Below are 7,500 nucleotides of genomic sequence, written 5' to 3'. Positions count from 1 at the left end.
GGAGGAGGGAGGAGGGAGGATGGAGGATGGAGGGGGGTAGGCTGGAGGAGGGAGGGGGGAGGAGGGAGGATGGAGGGGGGACGAGGATGGAGGGGGGACGAAGTTATAAACTTCTCCAGAGTTATAAATATGGCTTCTCTATGGTCAAAAATTGATGGTTTGATAGCTAGATCATTCATATTGGATTCTACACAAAGTTCCCCCCAAACTAGTATTTCCAGGCTGAAAATGGTGGCCATCTTGGAAAAAGTGGCAGCCATCTTGATTTTGAGCCAACAGGTTTTATCAAAAGAGCAATACCCAAGGAGCATTTTGTACCAATTCTGATGCTTTTATCCACTTGTGAACGATTTTCCTATGAAAATGCATTTAGCCGCCCCACTAATACAATCAATAACAACAATTGAATGGGGAAGTGTGTCCAAACCTTTAAAATGTGGTTAGACAGCAGTGTTGCAACATCCCCCGTTCCATATACTGTACGTAGTGGGAACTGGCGGGCGCTTCGGTCTCCTGCACCCGTACGCTGCACGCTACAGCCTTCCCAATGAGAGAGTACCAACTGACAACGCCACACAGGAAAGAGCATCACACTGGGCTCTCAACTCCACTTAACTGTCGTGTTCCAGAACGCCTCTTCTACAGAACTGAGTCTACAGTCAACGTGTTGTCCCCCATGGCCAATCAGTGGCCTTTCCCAATGTCAGTTGTTCACGATAACACAACCTCCCTTAGGCTAACCAGTGTCATTTCTGTAAACGCCGGATCTCTGTGACAAGACGCACCATTTCACTGTCATCAAAGTCCGCTTTTCGAGTGCTGTGCACTGCAACACAGTATACTATACACACACACACACGCACACACGCACACACACGCACACACACGCACACACGCACGCACACACACACACACACACACACACAAACACACACACGCATGAAGCAGCTATGTTGTGAACAGTGGCGCTTTTGGTTTTGGATTTCAAAGAAAGAGAAACAAAAGCACATCAAGGGAAAGGCTGCAGGGGGGGAGAGTGCGGTGGCAGTAGCAGGCAGCGCCACTCTGACAGTTTAATAAGCCTCTGCGGGTGATTTGTTGGAGTAAAAAGGTGAGGGGGATTTCTCTTCTTCTTCCTACCCTCCTTCCAACCTCGCATTAAAAAAAAAACGCTGTGGCTCTTTTTCTGACTCTAGGAAAAACTGGGAATTGTGGTCCCTGGTGGTGCCGATTTTCCAGATCAATTGGAGAGAGAGAGAGAGCCCGATGGTCATTCACTGAATGGCTCATATCCGAAAAAAATACAACTTCTAATTGGACTTATGGCTCGGGGTTTACAACCATAAGCGCATCTTTTGACTGTGTCTCACCCCGGGTGCTGCTGTGTTAATGGGGGCTCCCAGCTTGGCCTCAGGCGCCACACTAATGCAGCCTAATAGACATAATTGGCATTCAAAAGCCACTGGCTAAATACATGGAGAGCCCCCCCCCCAGAAAAATAGTAATTCCCTGCCTATTAAAACGGAGTGGAGGACAGGGGACAGAGAAGAGACGGGGAGTCACACATATTCAGTGGTTTTGGTGTTCTGGAACAGTATGACAGAGAATACTAGATCAGAACCCACTAAACCCTCCCTCTTGCACACACACGCACACACACACGCACACACACACACGCACACACACACACACACACACACACTCACATGCACACACACACTTCCTGGTGTAAGCGTTGGGTGAAGGACAGGGTCTGTGGACCCAGGCAGAAGAGGGGGACAGGGAGGGCTGCCGGGGCAGGCAGCTCTGTCAGACTCTCTCTCTCTCCTCTCTCTCTCTCTCTCTCTCTCTCTCTCTCTCTCTCTCTCTCTCTCTCTCTCTCTCTCTCTCTCTCTCTCTCTCTCTCTCTCTCTCCACTATCACTCCCCTCCCCCCCTCTCTCTCTCCACTCTCTCTCTACTCTCTTTCTCCTCTCTCATCTCTCTCTCTCGCCACTCTCTCTCTCCCTCTCTTTCTCTCTTTCTCTCTTTCTCTCTCCACTATCTGCACCACTATCTGCATTCCCCTCCCCCCCCCTCTCTCCACTCTCTCTCTCTCTCTCTCTCTCCACTATCTGCACTCCCCTCCCCCTCTCTCTCTCTCTCTTTCCTTCTCTCTCTCCCTCTCTTTCTCTCTTTCTCTCTCCACTATCTGCACCACTATCTGCACTCCCCACCCCCCCCTCTCTCTCTACTCTCTCTCTCTCACTCCACTCTCTTTCTCCTCTCACTTCCCTCTCCCTCTCCTCTCACTCTCTCCCCTATCTCTCCACTCTCCTCTCCCTCTCACGCCACTCTCTTTCTCCCCTCTCATCTCGCTCTCTCTCTCTCTCTCTCTCTCTCTCCACTGTCTCTCCACTCTCTCTCTCCTCTCTCATCTCTCTCTCTCCTCTCTCTCTCCACTGTCTCTCCCCTCTCTCTCTCCTCTCTCATCTCTCTCTCTCTCTCCTCTCTCTCTCCACTGTCTCTCCCCTCTCTCTCTCTCCTCTCTCATCTCTCTCTCTCTCTCTCTCTCCCACTCTCCTCTCCTCTCCTCAGGTGTTGATATGCCATGCTCCAGTGCTGGCTAATTTCCCCGACGTGGCCCTGGGAAGAGACAGGGGGGAGATCCCCTAGCGGAAGTGACAGCTGCCTGCGCTGCTCTGCTTAGCGCCCCAGGGCGCCTTTTAGCACATGACATGTGATGTTATTCCCTGCAAAATATGATGTCACAGCCACTGAGTCTCCACCTCAATTAACCTCACAGAGTGGCACTGTCTCACTCTCGATCTACTGTCCGACCCCCCCCCTCCCTCCCTCCCCCCCTCCCTCCCCTCTTCCCTCTCAGCCTAATGACTCATCTGCCTGTCAAGGCATCCCAGCAGTGGGTCACCATCAACCGGGCTGTGCACAAAGTAACACAACACCCTTCCCTGCATTGCAGCACCACCACCACTTCTACCGTACTACCGCCATGGCAACAGGACCACCCGCAAACCGAAAAGGAGAGTTACAGTCACGTAAATCAAGGAAGATTATCTTATCCAGATTAAGCCATCGTCCCCCTCAGAGGGAGAATATCAGTCTTTTAAAGTGGTTTTGTTTTGTTTTCTGCGCCAAAGAACTTGATGAATCAGGCTGACGACAGAGCTGCCTTCTCGCCCTCAAGAAATATCACCAAAGACAGAGAGAGAGAGAGAGGAGGCATTGGAATCTGCAAGGGGAAGTGAGCCAGAAGCTTGGGGGCGTTTTTTTTTTTTTTACTAAACGGCAAAAGAAACGACTGGAATTGAGACGTCGGAAAAAGGAAAAATATTGTACAGATTTGTATGACAGACAGACAGTGCCAGGACACGGACTGCTCTATGGAGCTGACAGACAGAGAGAGAAAGAGAGAGAGAGAGAGAGAGAGAGAGAGAGAGAGAGAGAGAGAGACAGGTGGGGGGACAGGCTGCTGTCTAGTCCTCCGTGAAGTCTCAGAGAAAATTAGAAAAAACGACATTTTGTGACAGACTAAAAGCAATTAACACGATCCCAGTCAACTGCTTGGCTTCATCCAAACGGCGGTGTGAGCACCGCGTAACAGCCCTGTCTGAGACAGAGAGACAGAGCAGCCATATCCCTGCCACCCTGTCCACACCACAGCCTCTGCAGCCCATCCCAGGTTATTATGATGATGTGTTTTGAGGGGCTGGTGAAGAGTGGGGAAGACGGGAGGATGAACGCTCAATAGATACCAACCCTATAGGGGAATCTCTGGGAGAGCGCAACCCAACCCACATAACAATCTGTCAACTTAATAGTGAGTGGGAGAGAGAGAGAGAGAGAGAGAGAGAGACAGAGAGAGAGAGAGAGAGAGAGAGAGGGAGAGAGAGAGAGAGAGACAGAGAGAGAGAGGGAGAGAGAGAGGGAGAGAGAGAGAGAAAGAGAGTGACAGAGAGAGAAGAGAGAGTGACAGAGAGAGAGAGAGAGAGGGAGAGAGAGAGAGAGAGGGAGAGAGAGAGTGTGTGAGAGAGAGAGTGACAGAGAGAGAGAGAGAGAGAGAGATGTGTGTTCTATTTTTCTATTCATTAATGGTCCGGGACCGGGAAGGAAGGGGATTTATGGACATTCAGCAGCTCTTTTTTACCGGCCAATTTGAGAAGATAGGATCATAAAAAGGAGTGGAAAGTGTACTGGGTACTGGGTTCCCTTTTCTCTGTGTGAGCAAAAGGGGGATATGGTCTCAGTCCGATAAATCCAATTGGCTCCTATTTCAACCTTCCATTATATTTTCTCTAAGGCTGCACATTCCATTTGTTGATGTATGGAAAGCAGCAGGGTCCTCATAGTATACCGTCCTGCATTTATATACATACAAATATCCCAATATACACACTCTTTCTGCCTCTGCCTCTCTCTCCTTCTCCCTCGCTCTCTCCCTCTCTTTCTCTCTCTCTCTCTCCCTCTCTCTCTCTCTCTCCCTCTCTCTCTCTCTCTCTCTCTCTCTCTCTCTCTATCACACATTTATATCGATACAAATATCCCAATAAACACACTCTTTCTGCCTCTGCCTCTCTCTCCTTCTCCCTCTCTCTCTCCCTCTCTCTCTCTCTCTCTCAATCACACATTTATATCGATACAAATATCCCAATAAACACACTCTTTCTGCCTCTGCCTCTCTCTTCTTCTCCGTCTCTCTCTCTCTCTCTCTCTCTCTCTCTCTCTCTCTCTCTCTCTCTCTCTCTCTCTGTCTCTCTCTCTCGCTCTCTCTCAATCCCACAGATACAAATATACCAATAAACACACCCTCCCCCACCCACCTCTCTCTCTCTCTTCCTCTCCCTCTGAGACACACACACACACATTCACTCCCAAGCAAAACCACAAAAAGAATTGAAACCTTTCGAAAGAAAAAGCCTTTGAACCGGTTCTGAATTGCTTGTCATCTCACGCGATAATAAACCTGGGCAATAGTCCCGGTGGTGACTGAATGCAATCATTCAACACTCTGTGGCACCAATTAGCAGCGGTAAACAGCGGGCGGGAAGCCGGGAACATCTCTCCGACCTTACCGATCTCTCCAGTCGACTCCTATCAAAGAAGCTTTTAGAGAGACGTGAGATCAGAGGGCAGTCCTGACTCATTAGTTGCATCACCCTCACAGTGAAGAGGTAATGTTTTCAATAACAGGGTCACAGGCATCTGGCCGGGAAATTTCTTTTTCAGCTTCAAGTCTTCACTGGCAGAAAAGCCTACAACATATCCTATATACTGGAGGCCCGGGCGTAAACACTGTCATTTCTTTTACCAGACGGAGTGAAAGCAGGAGAGAAAGCAGGAGAGGGTGCAGAGATGAAGGTAAAGAGAGGAGGCCAGGCGGCAGGGCTGGGTCCCTGAGACGCTTAGGGTATTTACTCTCTATCGACCCGCTCTTTTAGCTCCAGCAGTCGCACCTGGGCCGCTTGAGAATCAATACCGTTATCTTTTCTTATGACACACAGACCACACGCGCACACGCATGCACGGACACGCACGGACACACACAGACCACGCGCGCACACACACACACACACAATGTGTCATAATAAATGGCGGTGTGTGGCGCAGGCGGTGTTATCAGTCTGGGGTCACTGAACTGGGGAGGGAAGGAAAACATGAGGGACATAACAAGAGAGGATGATCAGTGTGTGGTCAGATGTGACCAAACAAACACACTGTGTGAGGACGAGACCAGAGAGATCGGCTGACTCGTACTGTATCATCCAGAGAGAGTCAGACCGTGTCAGGGTTTTTGAGAGGATGAAAGACTCTCCATAACGATAATCGCCTGGAAAAATCTTGATATTTGTGATTTGTGTTGTTGTTGTTGTTGTTGCTGATCATTTCATGACCAGGACCAAGAAAAGTCATTCAAAACACAACTTGTGCAACCCCAAGAATAAATGCTGTCGGAAGTCCAAATCAGACACCGAGACGCCAAGAGAAGCAACTGACTGACTTAGTTGTTGTGTTCAGTTGCAGTTGAACAACAAGGATATCCTACTCAGGGGGAAAAAAAGAGCTTAGAGCGAATACAAGGCAGCTCATTGGTGCCAAGTGTTGGTGTCACACAGTTACGAGAGCAGAACAATGGAAGACAGATGCAGGGAATACAGTGGCGGTTGTCTAATGAGCTGTCCGTGGTGCTGAAAGAGCATGACTGTAGCTCACTGCCTCTGAAAGAGAGACGGAGGTGGCCACCAGGGTCAGACAGATAACACAGGCATACATCCCATCTAGAAGGCAGCTGGAGGAGGACTCACCCCATTGGGCGTAGCCACGGGTGTGCCAGAGTGTGTCTGTGCCACCCAAAGAGGCAGCTAGGTGGCACACCCAAAACTCAGATGCAGAATTATTATACACACATCAACAACAAAAAGTTGACCTGCCACAGCGAGCATCACGGGAGATTAGCGAAATAGTAAACTACGCAACGCCTTCAGCTAATGCTAGAATATATAGAATATATAAAATATATAGAATAATAGAATATATAGAATAATAGAGAAGTCTAGCCGCACTTATTTATCCCCAAAAAAGGTTGAGCGCTACTTTTTTTCTGTCTTCGCTAACTGACTCACCCCTGCAGCTACTGACTCACCCCTGCAGCTACTGACTCACCCCTGCAGCTACTGACTCACCCCTGTATGCTACTGACTCACCCCTGTATGTTACTGACTCACCCCTGTATGCTACTGACTCACCCCTGTACGTTACTGACTCACCCCTGCAGCTACTGACTCACCCCTGCAGCTACTGACTCACCCCTGCATCTACTGACTCACCCCTGTATGCTACTGACTCACCCCTGTACGTTACTGACTCACCCCTGTATGCTACTGACTCACCCCTGTACGTTACTGACTCACCCCTGTATGCTACTGACTCACCCCTGTACGTTACTGACTCACCCCTGCAGCTACTGACTCACCCCTGCAGCTACTGACTCACCCCTGCAGCTACTGACTCACCCCTGCAGCTACTGACTCACCCCTGTATGCTACTGACTCACCCCTGTATGCTACTGACTCACCCCTGTACGTTACTGACTCACCCCTGTATGCTACTGACTCACCCCTGTACGTTACTGACTCACCCCTGTATGCTACTGACTCACCCCTGTACATTACTGACTCACCCCTGTATGCTTCTGACTCACCCCTGCAGCCACTGACTCACCCCTCTATGCTACTGACTCACCCCTGTATGCTACTGACTCACCCCTGCAGCCACTGACTCACCCCTGTATGCTACTGACTCACCCCTGTATGCTACTGACTCACCCCTGCAGCCACTGACTCACCCCTGTATGCTACTGACTCACCCCTGTATGCTACTGACTCACCCCTGCAGCCACTGACTCACCCCTGCAGCTACTGACTCACCCCTGTATGCTACTGACTCACCCCTGCAGCCACTGACTCACCCCTGTATGCTACTGCCTCACCCCTGTATGCTTCTG

At 49.9% G+C, this 7,500-nt stretch overlaps 1 protein-coding gene across 1 annotated transcript in view; it reads right to left on the bottom strand.

Annotated features, from left to right (window-relative positions):
• mgat5b (alpha-1,6-mannosylglycoprotein 6-beta-N-acetylglucosaminyltransferase B) overlaps positions 1–7,500 on the bottom strand; it is a gene marked incomplete at both ends in the record, with an annotated part of 82,905 nt that overhangs the window by 33,217 nt on the left and 42,188 nt on the right. The window lies entirely within an intron of this gene.

The sequence above is a fragment of the Nansenia antarctica genome (genome assembly GCF_963989245.1).
Source record: "Nansenia antarctica genome assembly, chromosome: 2".
In the NCBI taxonomy this organism is placed as follows: domain Eukaryota; kingdom Metazoa; phylum Chordata; class Actinopteri; order Argentiniformes; family Microstomatidae; genus Nansenia; species Nansenia antarctica.
Note: the sequence above shows the minus strand (reverse complement) of the source record. Positions and strands in the feature narration are given on the sequence as shown.